The 23,770-nt window shown below is 40.3% G+C and overlaps 1 non-coding gene across 1 annotated transcript; it reads left to right on the top strand.

Moving 5' to 3' along the window:
* The first annotated feature begins 23,087 nt into the window (after nt 1-23,087).
* Nucleotides 23,088-23,194, top strand: LOC145625987 (small nucleolar RNA R71). Its single transcript, XR_014110876.1, has one exon. It is a non-coding gene; the product is annotated as a small nucleolar RNA R71 (small nucleolar RNA).
* The last annotated feature ends 576 nt before the right edge of the window (nt 23,195-23,770 follow it).

The following is a 23,770-nucleotide window of genomic DNA, read 5'->3' as shown; positions in this document are numbered from 1 at the left end:
AGCAAGGAACACAAACACGTCCATGTGAGAAAATCTAATCTAAAAACAAAAGAAAATGAAAGCAATAAAACACGGGTTACATCCCGCAAAGGCTTGTTTAACGTCCAAGCGAGACCGCTCTAGGAAATAAAAATTCAACGCACGCAAGAGCTTGTCAAATGCACTACAACACATTTCATGGGGGTGTAAATAGGCAAATGACGGAATAAGAATGTGCAACAAAATCATTGCACGCAAGTGAAGAGGGAGATGCCAAAAGAAAGAAGAAGAAGGATCGAAAGGAAACTCGAGAATGTGAAATACCCCTAGTGGAAATACATTGTTGTTAGGTTTAGGCGTGGGAATTCTCCCATCTTCTACTAGATCTTGTACTTTATGTTTTAAGACATAGCAACGTTCGGTATCATGCCTACCGCCCCTATGATAAGAACTACCATCCCATTGAGTGTACCTTTTTTCTGGTGGACTGGGTGGTGTTCGCTCTGTTGGTGTAAGTAGACCTTTTTCACTCAATTTTTCTAATAATTCTTTATAGCTCAGAGGAAATGGTGTAAATTTTCTTTCTTTTGTCCATCTTCTTCGAGGATCATTACTGTTATTATATTGCATGGAGGTCGTAAATTCATCAATAAAGGATGAAGTATTATCATTCCCCTTTTTGTAGTTATTCCTAGGTTGATGATGATAAGGTTTGTTTGTTTTTTGAGCAAGATGATAGGCTCAAGTCGTATTCACCTAATGAGCATATAGAATTGAGCGTGTGAGCACTAGGCTCAAGTCGTATTCACCACATGAGCATATAGAATACATGACTAGTGCTCACACACTCAACTCTCATTTATGTGGCGAGTAAAAGATGTACTCTATCGCTCCCCAACCAACCCCTTTATTTGTGAACAATGCCCTCCCAACTCACACTCTCTCGTGTTTAAAACAATGAACGGTCAACCTACTAGTCGACTCGAAATATGTCAAATCATAACTTGCATTAATAAACAAAACTTTCACATTCATACAACTCTTACGCACAAAGGTCGGAAGGTCTTTAAAGCTTGTAATGTAAGGATAGGGTAAAGGGTAGGATAAATTTAGGAAAATTTGAGAGTAAAGCCATGCTTAAGGGAGCCATATCCTATTAAAACCCAAGCTAAGGTCACAACAAGTGATGACAAAAGCATCTCCAATCACAACTCAACTCCACAAAAATTCACCAAACAATCATATACACAACACAATCCCAACACTTACATATTCACTCACAAAGTATGATAATATGAAATAGAGTGAATTAAAACAAACTTTGAACTACTTATTCTTTTTTTCTTTCTTTTTTTTCAAACTTGAACCTTTTTTTTCTTTTGAATTTTTTTTTCTTTTTTTTTTTCTTCTTGAGTAACATTCAAATAGAACATTTGAACATTTGAAACAACTTTTTTTCTTTGATTTTTTTTTTCCTTTTTACCTCATATTGGAAATTTTCAACTTTGAAACACAAAACATCAATATATTCCAATCAAAACATCAAAAGAACAATCACTCTTCTTTTATTCCCACATTGTGCAAATGATATGCACACCACAACTCCCTCACCTCACCAACTAATAGCTCACCCAAGCCAAGCTTGGGACTAGTAACCAATAGGGCTCATATAGGCTTGTAATGTGGCTAAATAAACAATAAAAGGGCACAAGCAACAACATGGGTAACAAGAAGGGAACAAATGTATCTAATATCGTCTAAAAGCTACCTAAGAGAACAAATGCCTTCGTCCTCCTCAATGTGCATAATATTGAGTCATACAAATATTACTAATAGTTGCAAACCAATGCTCAAATTCCTTGACATACCAGGAACTATCACACATTCCTAATTAAATCAGTTCGTCAAGCACTATATTCACAAATAGTTGGCAAAATTGACGCATGTTTAGGAATCCAAACAATTAAGCTTCAAATCATGATCAACAAATTCACAAAGCTCATTATCATGTACCAAGAATCAAAACAATATTTTCCAAGTATGGGACACAGAGAAGCATGATTTACAATTCATTGGAACGTATTTTTTGAATTTTTATATTTTTCAATTTTTTTGTATTTTTTCATAAAGGAAAGCAATAAAAACTACACTAGAAAGCAATAAAAACTATTCTAGAAAAGCAATAAATAGAAAAAAGAGAGAAAGAGTTACCATATATACAAGAAATCTCCCCCCAAGCCAAATCAAGCAATGCCCTCATTAACTTGGGAGGGTAGCTAAGAGAAGCTACTCCTCATCATCATCCATCCTCTCATAGCCTCCTCCATAACTCGAGCCGGCACCACCCTGGCTCGTTCCAGCATCACCGTAGCCCGAACCACCTGCAAAGTAGTTGGGGTCTACATTTCCCCCATACCCCTAAAAGGAGCATCACTCCCATATCCATGGAATGAAAAGTAGTCCATATATGTACAAAAAGCTCCAGGGGTGGAATACCCTCCTTGGGGGTATTGGAACCAGTCGGGAACTAATGCCTCGTGGGGAATATCCCCTCGGCGTGCATAGTCATCGTACATCGGGTATAAACTCCTCCCGAGGTTCCTCTCTACATGGCCTACCCGCCTATCCAAAGTGCCTAACCTAGAGTCTAGGTTTGGCACCATGCCCTCTACTCTGCCTTGCTCCCACTCTATACGTTCAAGTTGGCTCTGAAAAGCCGAAAAGTCATAAGGGGCATGGGGGTCGATGTTATAAGCAACGGAGGAGGTGGTCATGCCATAGGTGAAAGGTTGGGGTGGTGGTTGGTAGTGTGGTGAATGGTCTTGGGGGGAATGGTCTTGGGGGGGATTGGTGAGGTTGTGGTGAAAGGTGAGGTTCTTTAACCTCGCCTTGACCGTTTATCTCGAAAGTGTAAGAAGGCTTCCCCTTCTCAAATTTGGTCAAGGTGGGGTTGGGTAGTGTAAATGCTTGGTCTCTCCTACCCGATTGTTGGTGGACTATCCACCAAATCTCACCGCCCATAGGTTGCACCCAATTTAGCCCCCCTAAGTAAGCTAGCTCCATGAGGGTTTAACCCCCTACTTTCCTATGCCCGGTTGGGTTCCATCCTAGGTGTTTAACAACAATATGGGTCACCAACTCCCTAAAGTAGATAGGCGCCCTAGACCTACCCGATTCAGCCGCATTGGCCGCCCTTTGAAAGTGTTGGGCTATCCTATGTGGTATGTTTAATTTCTCAGCGTTAGGAATCAAATAGGAAGCCAACAATTCAAGTTCATCCCTCCTAACGTTTGCCGGTTCATGCCTCCCAAAGATTATGAGGCCGGCAAACCTTTGCCAAAACTTTGGGACGGGATGTTGAATCCACGTCCCTTTGGCGTGTTGGAGGTTAGGCAAACCTTCCCCGGTGAGTCTCTTGTAGAACACGACAATGTGGTCTTGGGAGGATTTGATAGCTTTGTCCGATTTAAGCTCAAACAATTTACCAAATTCTTTAAGAGTTAATTGCACATCATTGTTTAGCAATCGGAATTGTACATGAGTGATTAAAGCATTCATTTTAATAACATTGAAACAAGAAATAAATTCTAATGTCAAGTAATCGTAAGTATCATGATGCATTTGGAAGAAACCACTCAATCCTACACCCTTAAACCATTTCTTTACGGGTTTATCAATACCTAGCCTAGACAATGTAGAATGATGAACGAAACGAGTACATATTACCTGCCTCTCAATGAGGTTGAGCATCCTAGCCCGTTGCTCCGTTGAGGTGATAACAACCTCCTCCCATCCCGGTATTTGAAGCTCCGGGTCAACCATTGGTTGTTGTTGCCTCGAACTTTCGCCCCTTTCTTGTTTAGATCGTTTGGAAGCCATTTGTAGTGAAAAATTTGGGTATTGAAGCTTTCTCTCTATAAGGGTTTTAAGAAATTTTGAGAGAAAGTAGGAGAAAGTGGGTGGAAAATGTATGGGAAGGTGTAAGGATTAAGAAAATGTAAAAATTTTTGGGTTTTGATGGATGAATTTGAGAAGATCTTGGAAAGAAAAAGAGTTTGGAGGTTTTAAAATGGAGGTTTTAGAGAGAGAAAGTGTGAATAAAGAAGAAGTAAGAAAGAAAAAGAAAAGAAAGGGGGAGAAGGAGGTTTAAAACCTCCGGTAATTAGGCGCGCCCGATCGGGCGAATTTGGTTTACTCTGAAATGTGAAATGCGCGCCCGATTGGGCGTGAACTCAAACCTCAAAATCACCAAAATGCTCGCCTGATCGGGCGAGCTTCGCCCGATATTTCTTTTTATGGCACTCGATTTCTCCAAAACTCCGCCCGATCTGGCGGCCTCGCCCAATCGAGCGAAATTACCCTTGATTTTCTTCCTTCCTTGCGCGCCCGATCGGGCGTGCCTCGCCCGATCGGGCGAATATATGCTCCGATAAAATCTATACTTCGCGCCCGATCGAGACTCCTTGCCCGATCGGGCGAAATTTTGCTCGATTCTGACCGTCAAGTGTGCGCCCAATCGGGCGAGCCTTGCCCAATCGGGCCCGTACCCAACCTCGAGCTTCTATTTTCTTCACCTTTTTCTCTTGAAAACTCCCTACTTTATGGTCTAAAACCTGTACAAAACACTTATGAAAGGTAAAATTTCACTCTCCTCACCTCTCTAAATAAAATAAAAAATATAAAGAATGAAAAACTAGTCTAGAAAGCAAGAAATACGGGTTGCCTCCCGCAAAGCGCTGGTTTGTCTAGGTCCCGCACGACCCTCTTACCACATCGAAGCTCAAAATGAATCAGAACCGCTTAGGTGAAGTAACCAATTGTAGCCCCATCATGAAATAGCTTGAGTCTTTGGCCATTAGCCTGAACTCGTTACCATGTTCATCGAAAACCTCCACAGAACCGAATTTATTGGCCCTTTTTACGATAAAAGGACCTGACCACCTTGACCTCAACTTTCCTGGGAATAGTTTAAGTTTAGAGTTGAACAACATCACTTTATCACCCTCTTTGAATTCTCTCGGAAGGATCATCTTGTCATGCCATCTCTTTGTCTTCTCCTTGTAGACACGAGCACTATCATAAGCCGTCAACCTAAACTCGTCTAGTTGATTAAGTTGAAGTAATATCTTTTCTCCCGCTAATTTGGCATCCAAATTGAGCTCCTTAATAGCCCAATATGCCTTGCATTCTAATTCGACCGGGAGATGACATGCTTTACTGTACACGAGTCTATATGGAGTAGTGCCTATTGGGGTCTTAAACGCAGTTCTGTACGCCCAAAGGGTGTCATCCAACTTATCGCTCCAATCTTTCATTGATTTTGCCACCACCTTCTCTAGAATGGCCTTGATCTCACGGTTAGAAACTTCAACTTGGCCACTAGTTTGGGGATGGTAGGCTAAACCTGTCCTATGGTAGACACCATACTTTTTTAGGAGGGTGTCTAACTTCCGCTCATGAAAGTGAGATCCCCCGTCACTGATTATCGCTCTAGGCACGCCAAATCTTGGAAAGATGGTCTTCTTGAAAAGTCTATGGACCACCTTGTCATCGTTATTAGGAGTAGCGATGGCCTCAACCCACTTGGATACATAGTCGACGGCGACCAGTATATAGCGGTTCCCTTTTGAAGAAGGGAACGGTCCCATGTGATCAACACCCCAAACATCAAAAATTTCAAATTCTAAAATTCCGGTTTGAGGCATCTCATGCCGCCGCGAGATGTTGCCAGTCCTCTGGCAAGAGTCACAAGCCTGCACAAAAGTGTTAGCATCCTTACACATTGTAGGCCAATAAAAACATGACTCATTAATTTTGGCCACCGTTTTAGTGAGGCCATGCATGATGTCCTCCATATGGTGAAGTGTGGCAACTAGTAAGCACATCGTGAACTTCCCATTCGGGAACACACTTGCGAAATAATCCATCTTCACACTTACAAAACAAAAAAGGATCATCCAAAAAATAATGTTTAACATCAGAAAGGAATTTCTTTTTTTGTTGTTAGGAGGTAGAGTAATACCCACTAAATAATCAGCAAAGTCGGCATACCATGGGTGTTGCTCTACAACTGCATATAAATTGCCATCAGGGAAAGAATCATCTATAGGAAGAGAATTCTTACCCTTATCATACTTGATACGAGACAAGTGGTCTGCCACTACGTTCTCTACTCCCTTTTTATTTTGTATTTCAATATTAAATTCTTGGAGCAAAAGAACCCATCGGAGTAGCCTTGGCTTTGATTCCGCCTTAGCTATTAAGTACTTCAACGCTGCATGGTCAGTAATAACAATGACTTTATAACCAACAAGATATGATCTAAATTTTTCTAAAGCATATATAACAGCAAGAAACTCCTTCTCCGTAGTAGCATAGTTGACTTGGGCTTCATCCAAATTTTTGCTTGCATAATAAAAAGCATGCAAAACTTTGTCCTTTCTTTGTCCGAGCACGGCTCCTAGTGCAAAGTCAGTTGCATCGCACATGATCTCGAAAGGAAGATTCCAATCGGGAGCACATATGATGTTAAAGGAATGGTGTCCTTCGAACAAGTGTACTATTCCGTTAGTGGGTTCAGAATTATTATAAAGCTAATATATTCAGTGAGGTCAAGTGATCGGAATGCCTGGGTGGAGGCCGCTTCCGATCAGTAATATTAATGAATAATTAATATTACAGCGTAATCTTCACTGAACCCTTCGGGTCACACCCAAGCATTCAACAAACCGAACCGACGAATTAATTCGGAAGGAATTAATGAGTCGACCGAGTAATATTAATTTAGACGTCGGAAATTCGAGCTTAGAGCGTCGAAACCGAGCGTCGGAAGTCGAGTCGAAAAATTGTGAAAGACGAGACGAGAAATAGTAATAAATCAACAAAAGACCAAAATACCCCTAGCATCAGAATGCCCAAGCAAACCGAGTGCTAAGGGCGTATGGCCTAGCATGGTGGCTAACTTGCGCACCAAGCCGAGCCTAGGCTGGCTGGTGCGTGCTAGCGCACCTATGCTAGCATCGCAAGGCTAGGCGCTGCCTAGTGCCTGCTAGCATGCTAGGAAAAGCCTTGTGCGCGCAATGGCTAGCAAGCCATGCCGCAACAAGCTGCAGCAGCTAGCACGCTAAGCGCGCTAACTCGCCACAGCTAGCAGCAGCATGGCTAGGCCATTGCTTGCTGCCTAGCAGCGCTGGCCAAGGCACAAGGCCAGCAGCAGCCCGCACAAGCATGCTGGGCTTGCTGGCCGGCAGCGCCTGGCAGCCCGCATGCGAGTGCTGGGCCTGCTGGGCTTGCTGGGGGTGGCTGCCACGGACAGCAGCACATGGCAGCCCACCTTGGCTGCCTTGGTGCCCAAGGGTGGGTGCCATGTGGCTAGTGGTCCTTGAGTGTGTGTGAAGTGAGGTGGCCGGTTATGGGAGAGGGAGTGGGGAGCAAGTTTGGTCCCCCCCTTCTCCAAGTGGTCCTCACCTAACCACTCACATGAGCTTGCCACTTGTTGATTTATTACTAGCTTGATTATTAATTTTATTTTAGCTTTAAAATAAAATGGAAAAAATCATATTATCCCACATTGATGGGATAGTAAATGATACTCCCATCATTTCCTATAAATACCGAAGTATGGGCATTGGGAATGATGCTTGAGTAAGAGTTGAAAAAGGCATCACAATTAGTGAAAACCTTTGAACTCAATATAATTACTCGGGTTTTATTGGTCGGGTCTTGCTAACCCCAAGACATTGGACCTAGTCGGTTTTGTTGGTGCGGGTGGACTTCGTTGGAGGTCTGCGTGTGAGCGGGACTTGAAGCTTTCAAGTAAGAGCTCATTTTGGAGCGAAGCACGCGTCAAAGGTAATTAGCTTATCTTAATCTTGTGATTAATTTAATTATGTTTATAGTTTTATTTATTGCGAGTGCGGTCTTGTTTTTGGGTTTGTTTCCGCGGTGAGTCGGACTCACCAAACCCCAACAGTGGTATCAGAGCCTTGCTCGTTTATTTTTAAAATCATAATATTTTCAAGGTGTTTTTATGGCTTAATTTTTATGGTTTTAAGTTGCTAATTAGATTAGTAACTCGTTTTTCCAATTTTTACCTCGTATTAGAGCTGTCTTCAGCTCCCGAACCCAGATTTCGACCCAAAAATAGTGAATTTTGGGTGGAAAAGGCGTTCTGGAAATGGTTTTACCCTTCCGGACTCGGTTTTTAGCCAAAAAACGACCAGAAATGCATTTTTCGAGGGATTTTTCGTTTTGACGAAAAATTTTAAGTCTTTCTAACTTTGAAAATTGATTGCATATTTATGGTGGTTATGTATTTGGTTCTTTCCTTAATTTATATGCAATTTTAGATCACTTTAAGCATGATTACTTGGTAGTAATTGGTGCTTGAAAGTTTGGTTTTATTTTTCACATAATTGCAAATTGATTGCATTAAGTGTGAAATTGTTATTCTTTGTTGCTTCCAAGTACTAAAGATTGAATCTTTATTTATGATAAGTGATTGAAACTTTGAGTTACTAAATTCCATGAATTTTTGTTAAACTTTGTTGATTTAATCATTTTTAGTTGATTGGAATCATAAAGTTTAAAACTTGTGATTGAAATTGGTTTATCTTCATATTGGAAGATATAATTTTTCATGAAGTCACAAGTATTAAAGTTGGAGTCTTTATTGAACTTATGTTCATTTTTTCAAGTCCCTTTTATTTTGTCAAAATCTCAAGATTAATTTAAAGTGATTAAATTAATAGTGGGAATTGCCCTAATTTATTTCATTACACCAAGTTAAACTAATTTCATTAAAGAATGGTTCTTGGAAATAAATTTGGTTAATTGCTTTTGAATGAATTATTTAAGTTGGACTTGTAATTTTTCATTTTTCCTCAAAATTGATTCTAAAATTAATTTAGAATTGATTTATGATGTCACACACAAAATCGATAATTTTCGAAACATTAGCACGCAACACGAGGCCTAAGAGCCCCGAACTAGGTCTCGGCCAGCTGGGCTGCTCACGGAATCCATATGTGGCTGCCAAGGCTGCTAGGCGCTTCGTTCTTAGGTTCATGGTGTTGTGCGTCTGTGTGTGCGAGTAAGGGCGTGGGCTGCTGCTCGCTGCCAGCAGCATGGCGCGCCAGCCAGCAGCAAGCAACAGCATAAGGCTGTGCGCGCTGTGCGTGCTGCTACGCTTGGCTGGGCTGGGCGTAGCGCATGCGAGCACAAGCAGCCCACATGCATGCTTGGTGTTGCGGGGGTGCGCATGGGCATACTACGTGCTTGTTGTACGGTACGTACAATCCCATAATTGGAACAATAACCCCGGGTTATTAAGGCGATGCTATTTTAAAGTTAATTTTAGCGTTGCTTAATTTGTAAGTAAAGGTAATTTTTGGACTCCAAGTCTTAGTGCTAGGCACTTAGACATTTTGGAATACGTATTTTGCTTAAATTGTCATTTTAATTATTTTAATTATTTTGTTTATTTAATTAAAATTTTTGGAGGCTAGGCCTCGGTTTTTTAGCGACATTTGCAAAAATTAATTTTGGCAAATATTTGGGTTCACCGACTTAATTAATTGGATTAGTTAAGTTGGATGTGGAATTTAGTGGGAGCGTCTCTTATTTATTTCCATAACCGGTTAAAACAACTTTGACTAGTTTAATTAGGCGTGTTAATTGGATTAACCACCTAGATTAGTTACTAGTTCTCGCGCGTTTTATGCATTGTTACTTGTTTATCGTTGTAAAATGCATGGGCCATTGACAGATAGTGAATGGATGAATAGAATGTAAATTCTCTCACAAGTTTTATGAAATGGCAACTAGTGGGGCCCGATTAGGATAGAAAATATAGACTGTGATCCGTGATGTATTTTTGTAAATCTAAATACGGTCTGCGAACCGTTGAGTATGTTTGTACCTTAATATTTAGATTAGTCCTAATAGTAGATACTAGCAATTGTAATATTTTGGTCAAGTCTTGAAGACGGGGTTCTTAGAAGACAAAGCCATGAAGTTGCAAATGAAGACCTTTTGAAGACTTGAAGATCTCAAGGGGTCATGCTAGTTTCCAAATGCATCTCTATTTATGTTTTCGATATATATTTATGTTTATATATATATGAATTATATGTTAGATGCATGTTTAGGATTTTGAATGTTGAGATGATTAATTAAGTTCACTTAAATCAACCAACATAGAAACCCTAGGTCCCTAAAATATTGAGTAAAACTTGCCATTCCAAAACACACTTACCAACCGAACGAGGGTAGTGGTGGGCTATGCCAAAGCGAGGCATCGCTACTTCTCCGAGGAACGTAAGGCATACCGGGTATGCAAGGTGGTTTTGGTTATACTCAATGATATGAGAGATGGAGTCCTAACATGTCGTGGCAAAGTGAATAAATTGTTTAGAGAGCATTGGATGCGACGATTTATTCAACCAAGAGTGGCTTGGAGCCATTAGCAAAGCATTGCTTACCTTAAGAGATTGAGTGTTAAGACAAGCCAAAGCATGCTTAACCACTCTTTGTTTCTTTGGATCTTGGAATCGACTTATTCTCACCTAAAATGGGGACAATCTTTAATGTGTGAATAAGACGTTTTAAATAAGTTTGATTAAAATGCATGAATTCAATATTATTTAAGTATAATGAATGGTTTTTCATTTCAAATTCTTTCAATTGTAGAATCATGTCTTCAACTAATGTCAACGACCTTATGCTCCCGGAATTGCCCAAAAAGTTGCCAATTTCTCTGAACTTGGTAAACTTTAAGGAATGGGAAGAGGAACTCCGAAAGACCCTCCGAAATTGCTACCTAGAGCACATTCTGGACACTCAAATCCCGAGTTTCTACTCAAAGGGGATTCTGAGTGATGAGGCACATGAGGTATGGAGTGTGGATTGTAAAAGAGTTTCCAGACTCATGGCAAACTCCATCCCGGTACAATGGAAGGGGAAGTTCTCCAACTATTTTCCGGACATGATGCTCAAAGCTCTAGAAGATGTAGTCAATTTGAGAGTCACCAAAAGTACCAGAGGCAACTATGATGGACTTGTGGAAGATGTGACTAGGTCACTCTCGAACATGAGGATCAAGCCACCGCAAGATGGGTGTCTTACGAAAGAGAGACAAGAAGTATGGGCTAAGGTCTATAATGCAAGACTTAGACCCGGGATGCCACTTCAAGCTCATGTGCTCAACATGACAAGGCTATTCACCCATCTGGAGCTAATTGGCAAACCAGTGGACGATGAGCAAGCGGCTCTCATATTACGAAGATCACTCCATTCGGGGTATGTTGCATATAAGATGCGACTTACGGTCGTTTTTTGGCTAAAAACTGAGTCCTGAAGGGTCTCGGTTTTTAGCCACAAAACGACCAGAAATGCATTTTTCGAGGGATTTTTCGTTTTGACGAAAAATTTTAATTCTTTCTAACCTTGAAAATTGATTGCATATTTATGGTGGTTATGTATTTGGTTCTTTCCTTAATTTATATGCAATTTTAGATCACTTTAAGCATGATTACTTGGTAGTAATTGGTGCTTGAAAGTTTGGTTTTATTTTTCACATAATTGCAAATTGATTGTATTAAGTGTGAAATTGTTATTCTTTGTTGCTTCCAAGTACTAAAGATTCAATCTTTATTTATGATAAGTGATTGAAACTTTGAGTTACTAAATTCCATGAATTTTGGTTAAACTTTGTTGATTTAATCATTTTTCGTTGATTGGAATCATAAAGTTTAAAACTTGTGATTGAAATTGGTTTATCTTCATATTGGAAGATATAATTTTTCATGAAGTCACAAGTATTAAAGTTGGAGTCTTTATTGAACTTATGTTCATTTTTACAAGTCCCTTTTATTTTGTCAAAATCTCAAGATTAATTTAAAGTGATTAAATTAATAGTGAGAATTACCCTAATTTATTTCATTACACCAAGTTAAACTAATTTTATTAAAGAATGGTTCTTGGAAATAAATTTGGTTAATTGCTTTTGGATGAATTATTTAAGTTGGACTTGTAATTTTTCATTTTTCCTCAAAATTGATTCTAAAATTAATTTAGAATTGATTTATGATGTCACACACAAAATCGATAATTTTCGAAACATTAGCACACAACACGAGGCCTAAGAGCCCCGAGCTAGGTCTCGGCCAGCTGGGCTGCTCACGCAATCCATATGTGGCTGCCAAGGCTGCTAGGCGCTTCGTTCTTAGGTGCATGGTGTTGTGCGTCTGTGTGTGCGAGGAAGGGCGTGGGCTGCTGCTCGCTGCCAGCAGCATAGCGCGCCAGCCAGCAGCAAGCAGCAGCATGGCGCAGCAGCAGCATAAGGCTGTGCGCGCTGTGCGTGCTGCTATGCTTGGCTGGGCTGGGCGTAGCGCATGCGAGCACAAGCAGCCCACATGCATGCTTGGTGTTGCGGGGGTGCGCATGGGCATACTACGTGCTTGTTGTACGGTACGTACAATCCCATAATTGGAACAATAACCCCGGGTTATTAAGGCGATGCTATTTTAAAGTTAATTTTAGCGTTGCTTAATATGTAAGTAAAGGTAATTTTTGGACTCCAAGTCTTAGTGCTAGGCACTTAGACATTTTGGAATACGTATTTTGCTTAAATTGTCATTTTAATTATTTTAATTATTTTGTTTATTTAATTAAAATTTTTAGAGGCTAGGCCTCGGTTTTTTAGCGACATTTGCAAAAATTAATTTTGGCAAATATTTGAGTTCACCGACTTAATTAATTGGATTAGTTAAGTTGGATGTGGAATTTAGTGGGAGCGTCTCTTATTTATTTCCTTAACGGGTTAAAACAACTTTGACTAGTTTAATTAGGCGTGTTAATTGGATTAACCACCTAGATTAGTTACTAGTTCTCGCGCGTTTTATGCATTGTTACTTGTTTATCGTTGTAAAATGCATGGGCCATTGACAGATAGTGAATGGATGAATAGAATGTAAATTCTCTCACAGGTTTTATGAAATGGCAACTAGTGGGGCCCGATTAGGATAGAAAATACGGACTGTGATCCGTGATGTATTTTTGTAAATCTAAATACGGTCTGCGAACCGTTGAGTATTTTTGTACCTTAATATTTAGATTAGTCCTAATAGTAGATACTAGCAATTGTAATATTTTGGTCAAGTCTTGAAGACGGGGTTCTTAGAAGACAAAGCCATGAAGTTGCAAATGAAGACCTTTTGAAGACTTGAAGATCTCAAGGGGTCATGCTAGTTTCCAAATGCATCTCTATTTATGTTTTCGATATATATTTATGTTTATATATATATGAATTATATGTTAGATGCATGTTTAGGATTTCGAATGTTGAGATGATTAATTAAGTTCACTTAAATCAACCAACATAGAAACCCTAGGTCCCTAAAATATTGAGTAAAACTTGCCATTCCAAAACACACTTACCAACCAAACGAGGGTAGTGGTGGGCTACGCCAAAGCGAGGCATCACTACTTCTCCAAGGAACGTAAGGCATACCGGGTATACAAGGTGGTTTTGGTTATACTCAACGATATGAGAGATGGAGTCCTAACATGTTGTGGTAAAGTGAATAAATTGTTTAGAGAGCATTGGATGCGACGATTTATTCAACCAAGAGTGGCTTGGAGCCATTAGCAAAGCATTGCTTACCTTAAGAGATTGAGTGTTAAGACAAGCCAAAGCATGCTTAACCACTCTTTGTTTCTTTGGATCTTTGAATCGACTTATTCTCACCTAAAATGGGGACAATCTTTAATGTGTGAATAAGACGTTTTAAATAAGTTTGATTAAAATGAATGAATTCAATATTATTTAAGTATAATGAATGGTTTTTTATTTCAAATTCTTTCAATTGTAGAATCATGTCTTCAACTAATGTCAACGACCTTATGCTCCCGGAATTGCCTAAAAAGTTGTCAATTTCTCTGAACTTGGTAAACTTTAAGGAATGGGAAGAGGAACTCCGAAAGACCCTCCAAAATTGCTACCTAGAGCACATTCTGGACACTCAAATCCCGAGTTTCTACTCAAAGGGGATTATGAGTGATGAGGCACATGAGGTATGGAGTGTGGATTGTAAAAGAGTTTCCAGACTCATGGCAAACTCCATCCCGGTACAATGGAAGGGGAAGTTCTCCAACTATTTTCCGGACATGATGCTCAAAGCTCTAGAAGATGTAGTCAATTTGAGAGTCACCAAAAGTACCAGAGGCAACTATGATGGACTTGTGGAAGATGTGACTAGGTCACTCTCGAACATGAGGATCAAGCCACCGCAAGATGGGTGTCTCACGAAAGAGAGACAAGAAGTATGGCTAAGGTCTATAATGCAAGACTTAGACCCGGGATGCCACTTCAAGCTCATGTGCTCAACATGACAAGGCTATTCACCCATCTGGAGCTAATTGGCAAACCAGTGGACGATGAGCAAGCGGCTCTCATGCTACTAAGCTCACTCCATTCGGGGTATGTTGCATTAAAGATGCGACTTATGGCCAAGCGGAACAAACTGTCCTTGATGGAAGTTGTTCAAGAGCTCCAGAAAACCTATTCTTGCAAGAAGGCTATGGTTGCTCTGAGACCAAAGAAGAAGGAGTTCAAGAACAAATCTAAGATGCGTTGCTTCTATTGTAGTAGACCCGGACACTACAAAAGAGAATGTAGCATGTATCTAGAAGATGAGGCGAAAAGAAAAGTAACCTCAATCTCAGGTATCATCTTTACACTTGAACATAAGCCATTTATAAGGTATTAGATACCGGAAAATTGGCTCACTATATGCTCCTGTTTCAGGAACAAAGTGAGCGGTGCTTTTCAAGTGGATATGAGTACACAAGTGGAAGAAGAAGATAATCTTTCAAAGAAAGCTTGTAATCTCATATTTTGTCTAGATTTAAAACTTGTTTAGATTTATCTACCATATTTTGATCTTGTGGCGTTGGACGTCATTTTGAACTTGATCACAAGACATATCATCTTGTTTATTTTTATGGAATGACACGTTTGTGTCTTTGAACAAATTGTTTATAATGATACCAAAAGAGCTAAGACCATAGAGTCAAATCAGACTTACTTGTGGCATTGTCGTCTTGGCCACATCAACATCAAACGCATCAAGAAACTTCTACAAGAAGGTGTTCTTGACTCTTTCGATTTAGAATCGTTTGATAATTGCGAGGGATGTCTATTAGGCAAGATGATTAAACATACATTCTCCAAGTTGGGAGAAAGGGCAAGTGACTTATTGGGTCTTATACATACCGATGTATGTGGACCAATGAGCTCAACCACAAGAAATGGACATCGATATTTCATCACTTTCACAGACGACTATAATAGATATGGCTATGTCTACCTCATGTAGCATAAATCTGAATCATTTGAAAAGTTCAAAGAATTTCAGAGTGAAGTTGAAAATCAGCTTGGCAAGAAAATCAAAGCCCTTCGATCGGATCGAGGTGGTGAATACTTGAGCCAAGAATTCGATGACCATCTGAAAGAAAAGGGTATACTTTCAGAATTGACACCTCCAGGAACTCCTCAATGGAACGTAGTATCCGAAAGGAGAAATCGGACTTTGTTAGACATGGTACGATCAACAATGGGTCTTAGTGATCTTCCTATCTCTTTCTAGGGACACGCACTTCTAACTGCGGCACTAACACTGAACCGTGCTCCATCAAAAGCTGTAGAAAAGACTCCATATGAATTATGGATGAAGAAACCTCCCAGGTTATCTTTTCTAAAGATATGGGGATGCGAAGCATATGTCAAGAAATTGATTTCTGACAAACTTCATCCCAAACCTGACAAGGTTTACTTTGTGGGCTACCCAAAAGAAACCAAAGGGTATTACTTCTACAACAAATCGGAGAACAAAGTGTTTGTTGCTTGCGATGGTGTCTTTTTGGAGAAGGAGCACCTTTCCAAAATGACAAGTGGGAGGAAAATCGAACTCGACGAAGTTCGTGAGGATGAGCAACAAAATCATAATGACAGTCAAAGTGCTCAAACAACATCTGTTGACGCAAGTCAAAATGATCAAAATGTGCAAAGTCGAACCGACAATGCAAATGCTCAATCCATTACCCTTCGTAGGTCTCAGAGGCCGAGATCTCAACCTGATAGATATCTTGGTTTAGTATTAACCGAGAATCAGGACATCCTGATTATGGATGGAGATAAACCGGAAACCTACAAGCAAGCTATGGCAAGCACCGACTCTGCTAAATGGCAAGAGGCCATGAGATCTGAAATGGATTCCATGTTTGAAAATCAAGTCTGGGACTTGGTTGACTTACCCGAAGGTTATACACCTATCGGATGTAAGTGGATTTTCAAGTTGAAAACCGACAAAGATGGAAATGTATTCATTTACAAAGCTAGATTGGTGGCAAAAGGTTACAGACAAGTTCATGGTATTGATTACGATGAAACCTTTTCACCAGTCGCAATGCTTAAATCCGTTCAGATCCTCCTAGCGATTGCTGCATATTACAATTATGAAATATGGCAGATGGACGTCAAAACCGCCTTCCTTAATGGTTATTTGGAAGAAAATGTGTATATGACATAGCCTAAAGGTTTTTTCGACCAAAACAATGCTAGGAAAGTTTGTAAGCTTAAGAAGTCCATTTATGGATTAAAGCAAGCAAGCAGAAGTTGGAATCTGCGATTCGATGAAGCCATCAGTAAGTTTGGTTTTATCAAGAATCCAGATGAATCTTGTGTTTACAAGAAGGTCAGTGGGAGTGACATCACCTTCCTAGTCTTATATGTCGATGACATATTGCTCATTGGAAACAACATTCCGCTGTTAGAGTCTGTAAAGGCCTGGCTTGGAAAGTGCTTCTCAATGAAAGACTTGGGAGAGGCTCAGTACATACTAGGCATCAAGATCTATAGGGATAGATCGAAAAGGATGATTGGATTGAGTCAGAGTACTTATATTGATAAGGTACTTGCTCGATTTGGCATGGAGGAGGCCAAGAGAGGTCACCTGCCATTGTCACATGGCATAACCCTAAACAAGACGCAATGTCCACAGACACCTGATGAGCGGGTAAGAATGAATCAGATTCAATATGCTTCGCTTATTGGATCGATCATGTATGCCATGATATGTACTAGGCCAGATGTATCGTATGCCTTGAGTGCTACGAGCCGTTACCAATCAGACCCAGGAGAGGCGCATTGGACTGCGGCCAAAAATATCCTAAAGTACCTGAAAAGGAACAAGGATAAATTCCTGGTGTATGGTGGTGCAGAGGATTTAGTTGTGGAAGGTTATACCGACGCAAGCTTCCAAACAGATAGAGACGATTTCAAATCGCAATCTGGATATGTGTTCTGTCTAAATGGAGGGGCGTTTAGTTGGAAGAGCGCAAAGCAGAGTACAACTGCAGATTCTACAACTGAAGCTGAATACTTAGCAGCTGCTGAAGCAGCTAAGGAGGCTGTTTGGATTCGTAAGTTCGTTGGTGAACTTGATGTTGTACCCTCTATAAAGGGTCCAATAGCCCTCTATTGTGACAAAAATGGAGCTATTGCTCAGGCCAGAGAGCCTAGGGAACATCAGAAGGTCAAACATGTCAAGCGGCGATTTCACATGATTCGAGAATGGAAATCAGAGGGTGAAATAAGAATTTGCAAAGTTGGAACGGATGACAATGTAGCCGATCCACTTACTAAACCTTTGCCTCAAGTGAAGCACAACAAGCACGTTAAGGCAATGGGAATCAAGCATGTAGGAGACTGGCTTTGATTTCCTTGTTTAGTGTTTTAGTTAATTTTGAGAAAAATTAATGTAAGACGCTAAGGAAAACCATTCAAGTTTTGGAGTAATATAAAATTTCATGCAATATTTTTTTACTCCGTTATGCTATTTAATTGTGGTTTAGGATTAAATAATGAGTCCATTCGATTATGAGAATATTCAAAATAGGGTATCAAGACCAGTCTTGGTAAGGAAACAGCTATTAAGTGAACATTGAATATTATAATCGAAAATTATCCCTAATCAAGGTCACTTAAACGATGGACGATTAATGACCGATTGAGATTAGTGTTTAGTTTGATTTATAGCACCGTTTCATGTGTTACAAGGACATGATTGTCATAAATCATTTGCACAGGTATTGTTTTAGAACCATACTGGATCGACCTATGAGAATACTTTATGAAATTAAAAATTTGTCATAAGTATACTTCTCATTATGGCTATCGGAACCTATTTCCTCGACCATGACTATTGTGAGTTCTCTTGTTTGAGTACTAGTTCGCTTTGATGTTGTCAAACGTCTGCCGTAATAGGGGATTATAAAGGCAACACTCGGGCGACTAGGTCCTCTCAGTAAGAGGAGCTACATTACAAGACTGGGAATGTCCCCCTACTAAAATAGGGAAGATGTCTTTGTTGTATACAAGGCCTCTCGTAGAGCGAGACTATAAAATGCATGACCGTGCTCTGATGGATTTTAGAAATCATCTGTTTATTGACAGTCGGACTCGGAATCGAGAAACACTTCTGGACGTAATAAGGATGACAAAACAAATCTTACCTTATAGTTCATGAAGAGACATTAAGCGACATAGGAAAAAGGTTGTACACAAAATGCGCACTTGTCCGGAAGGACAAGTGGGAGATTGGAAGGAATGGTGTCCTTCGAACAAGTGTACTATTCCGTTAGTGGGTTCAGAATTATTAGAAAGCTAATATATTCAGTGAGGTCAAGTAATCGGAATGCCTGGGTGGAGGCCGCTTCCGATCAGTAATAGTAATGAATAATTAATATTACAGCTTAATCTTGATTGAACCCTTCGGGTCACACCCAAGCATTCAACAAACCGAACCGATGAATTAATTCGGAAGGAATTAATGAGTCGACCGAGTAATATTTATTTAGACGTCGGAACTTCGAGCTTAGAGCGTCAAAACCGAGCGTCGGAAGTCGAGTCGAAAAATAGTTAAAGACGAGACGAGAAATAGTAATAAATCACCAAAAGACCAAAATACCCCTAGCATCGGAATGCCCAAGAAAACCGAGTGCTAAGGGCGTATGGCCTAGCATGGTGGCTAGCATGCGCACCAAGCCGAGCCTAGGCTGGCTGGTGCGTGCTAGCGCACCCATGCTAGCATCGCAAGGCTAGCCGCTGCCTAGTGCGTGCTAACATGCTAGGCACAGCCTTGTGCCCGCAATGGCTAGCAAGCCATGACGCAACAAGCTGCAGCGGCTAGCACGCTAGGCGCGCCAGCTCGCCACAGCTAGAAGCAGCATGGCTAGGCCATTGCTTGCTGCCTAGCAGCGCTGGCAAAGGCACAAGGCCAGCAGCAGCCCGCACAAGCATGCTGGGCTTGCTGGCCAGCAGCGCCTGGCAGCCCGCATGCGAGCGATGGGCCTGCTGGGCTTGTTGGGGGTGGCTGCCACGGACAGCAGCACATGGCAGCCCACCTTGGCTGCCTTGGTGCCCAAGGGTGGGTGCCATGTGGCTAGTGGTCCTTGAGTATGTGTGAAGTGAGGTGGCCGGTTATGGGAGAGGGAGTGGGGAGCAAGTTTGGTCCCCCCCTTCTCCAAGTGGTCCTCACCTAACCACTCACATGAGCTTGCCACTTGTTGATTTATTACTAGCTTGATTATTAATTTTATTTTTGCTTTAAAATAAAATGGAAAAAATCATACTATCCCACATTGATGGGAGAGTAAATGATACTCCCATCATTTCCTATAAATACCCAAGTATGGGTATGAGGAATGATGCTTGAGTAAGAGTTGAAAAAGGCATCACAATTAGTGAAAACCTTTGAACTCAATATAATTACTCCGGTTTTATTGGTCGGGTCTTGCTAACCCCAAGACATTGGACCTAGTCGGTTTTGTTGGTGCAGGTGGACTTCGTTGGAGGTCTGCGTGTGAGTGGGACTTGAAGCTTTCAAGTAAGAGCTCATTTTGGAGCGAAGCACGCGTCAAAGGTAATTATCTTATCTTAATCTTGTGATTAATTTAATTATGTTTATGGTTTTATTTATTGCGAGTGCGGTGTTGTTTTTAGGTTTGTTTCCGCGGTGAGTCGGACTCACCAAACCTCAACATGATTGGTGCCTATATCAAAGCTAGCTTAATCCTGTTAAAAGCCTCAAGACACTCGTCAATAAAAATAAAACGACATCCTTGAGCAAAAGTTGAGTCGGTGGTTTAGCAATTTTGGAAAAATCTTTGATAAAGCGATGATAAAACCCCGCATGACCCAAGAAACTTCTAACTCCCTTAACATTAACTAGGGGAGGTAATTGCTCAATTACTGAAATCTTAGCTTTGTCTACTTGTATGCCCTTGTTAGATACAATGTGACCTAGGACTACTCCCTCTGTCACCATAAAGTGACATTTCTCCTAGTTTAGAACTAAGTTGCATTATTCACATCGTTTTAAAATTTTAGCGAGATTAATTAGACATGAATCAAATGAAGAACCATACACAAATCATCCATAAAGACTTCCATAATAGACTCTATGAATTCAGAAAAGATGCTCATCATACAACGTTGAAAGGTAGCGGGAACATTACATAAACCAAAGGGCATTCTACGAAATGTAAAAATGCCATAAGGGCATGTAAAGGTTGTTTTTTCCTGATCTTTAGGGTGAATCAGAATTTGGAAAATCCCCAAATACCCATCCAAATAGCAAAAGAACATATGGTTAGTTAACCTCTCAAGCATTTGATCTATAAAGGGGAGGGGAAAATGGTCCTTTTTAGTGGAGATATTCAGTCTACGATAATCAATACACATACGCCACCCTATTACAGTTCTAGTGGGAATTAATTCATTTTTTTCATTAGTGATCACAGTCATCCCACCCTTTTTTTGCACTACCTGTGCAGGACTTACCCACTTGGAGTCAGAAATAGGATAGATAATACCTGCATCAAGTAATTTCATAACATCTTTCTTGACTACTTCCTACATGTTAGGATTCAATCTTCTTTGGGGTTGAATGCAGGGCTTATAGTTATCCTCTAGATGTATCATGTGCATACAAAAATCAGGGCTAATACCCTTGAGATCATCAATACTGTACTCAATTGCTTTCTTATGAGTTTGAAGAACCCCTAGAAGTTGGGAAGTTTGTAGGTCATTAAGTGCAGTACTGATGATCGCGGGGTATAGTTCTTGTTCATCCAAACAAATATATTTTAAATGAGAAGGGAGATGTTTTAGTTCAGGTTTCTTGACCTCTACAGGTTTCGATTCCTGAACTAAATTTACTACCTTCATAGTCTCCTTGGGGTCTAACTCTTTTAGGGAAAGCGCTCTTTCAATATCTTGTACTTCATTACCCCAGACGCTTGCATTATCTCCAGATAAATTCCCACAAAGAATTTCCTCTAGGGGATCCCTTGCAAGAACCTGTGGCAAGCTATCATCACAAATATCGTCCATTATATCAATATAACAACAATTTTCCTCTAGCATAGGCCCTTTCAAAACTTTCCCTAAATTAAAAGTAACATTATCATCACCAACAGAAAGGGTTAGTTTACCATTTTTCACATCAATAATGGCTCCTGCAGTATGGAGGAAAGGCCTACCCAATATAATGGGTATTTGTGTGTCCTCTGCCATGTCTAAAACAACAAAATCAACAGGAATAAAAAATTTACCAACCCTAACAGGGACATCCTCTTAGATACATAGGGGGTATTTTAAAGAACGATCTGCCATTTGCAAAGTTATATTAGTAACTTTTAATTCTCCCATATTAAGTTTAGCACAGACAGACGATGACATAACACTGACACTGGCACCCAAATCACACAAAGCTTTATCAATAAAAACATTCCCTATATGATAAGGGATAGAAAAACTACCGGGATCTTTTAATTTAGGAGGGGATTTATTGGCGCTACACTGCTCTGTGAAAGCTACAGTTTCTACTTAATTAAAGGCCCTTTTCCTAGTCAGAATGTCTTTCATAAATTTAGCATATGCATGAACCTGAGTGATTAAATCAGTGAAAGGAACTGTTACCTACAGGTTTTTCACAACCTTTAAGAACTTACCAAATTGTTTATCAAATATACTCTTCAATTGTCTATTAGGGAACGATAGTTTGATAACCGGGCTCTGCAAATCTCCTCCCTTATCCTGAGGTTTACCCTGCACAGAAACATTTGAAGGATTAGTATCTATTTGTAGCCCTGCAGGGTTAGCAGGATTATCGTTTGGTATAGAGGAATCTGGATCAGGAATTGGTCCATCTTCCTTTGGCATAGGAGGTCCATCATAATGTGAACCACTCCTTAGAGTGATTGCATTAGCATGATCTGTAGGATGGATAGGTTGTGATGGTAGAGCTCCCTGCTGACGGGATTGTAGGGTAGATGAAAGTTGTGCAATTTGATTATCCATGATTTTATTGTGGGCTAAAATAGAATCAATTTGCGCATCCCTACTCTCCATATGCTTTTGCATATTAGTAAGCATTGCTCTAATTTCTCTCATGGCAGGGTCAGAAGATGATGAGGGTGGTGCTTGGCTTTTCTGGCCAGAATTTGGGTGGTAATATTTTTGCTGTGGAGGGGGTTGCTGTTGTGGTTGTTGTGGAGGTGGAGGCTTTTGTACATTGGTGCTCCGGTATGAAAGATATGGATGGTTCTGGTAGCCAATATTAAAAGAGTTAAAATATGGGTTATTTTGCCTATAGGTTTGGAAGGCATTAACTTGTTCCATGGAACTCCTACAATCTTGCTCCCAATGCCCTACAATTCCACAATTTTCACAAAAATCTTCATTGTTAGCAACAGTAGAAACATTAGCTACAGAGTTAGGAATAGCAGTAAGATTATCTAGTTTTTGACAAATAGACGTTAATTAAGCTTGCAAAAAGGATACAGAATCGACATTATGTTTTCCTTTATTTATAAACCCTCTCGGATTCCCGTATTGGGAATTGTGTATTGCCATATCTTCGATAACCTGTCCTGCATCGTCCACATTTAAATTTATGAATCTCCCACTAGCTGCAGAATCTAGAACTAATCTAGATGAATTTCCAATTCCATTGTAGAAAGCTTGGATCAAATGCCATTGTGCTAGATTGTGGTGGGGGCATTCTCTCTATAGATCCTTGAACCTCTCCCAATCCTCATATAGAGTTTCATCGGCCTCTTGAGCGAAGTTCTTAATAGCACTCCTTAGTACCACTGTTCTCTCTGCAGGATAATATTTATTATAGAAATTCAAAGCAAGAGTTTCCCAGTCAGTAATACCAAGTGCAGTTCTATGCAAGCCATTAAACCATAATTTAACTTTGCCACATAATGAAAAGGGAAAAAGAATCTCCCTGATTTGGTCCTGCGTGACCCCGACTTGTCTAATGGTGTTGCAATACTGGCAGAAATCTGCAATGTGAAGATTAAGATCTTCACCCTTAGCTCCACTGAATTGCTTGCTCTATATCATAGTGATAAATTGGGTCTTGATCTCAAATTGAACTCCATCTAGAGCCGGAGTGGGATTAAGGTGCGGGAAATCTGTGAGATTCAGCTGCGAGTAGTCACTGAGTTTCTTTTGGGTCGTCATCTCTGATTTTGAATTTGAAGGAATTTCTGCATGACTAGAATCAGAGGGAGGGTCTCTTCGATTGTTGTCTTCCTTAAAACCCGTCGGAATTTGTCTATAAATTTTCCTTTGCCTATGAAACGAGCGCTCGATCTCTGGATCGAATGGAATGTAACCTGATCTGGAACACCTGGGAATAAACAAGGAACTAAAAGA

Source organism: Chenopodium album, chromosome 3 (assembly GCF_948465745.1).
Source record: "Chenopodium album chromosome 3, dcCheAlbu1.1, whole genome shotgun sequence".
NCBI lineage: Eukaryota > Viridiplantae > Streptophyta > Magnoliopsida > Caryophyllales > Amaranthaceae > Chenopodium > Chenopodium album.
The sequence above is the reverse complement of the archived record's forward strand: the minus strand, read 5'-3'. Positions and strand labels throughout refer to the sequence as shown.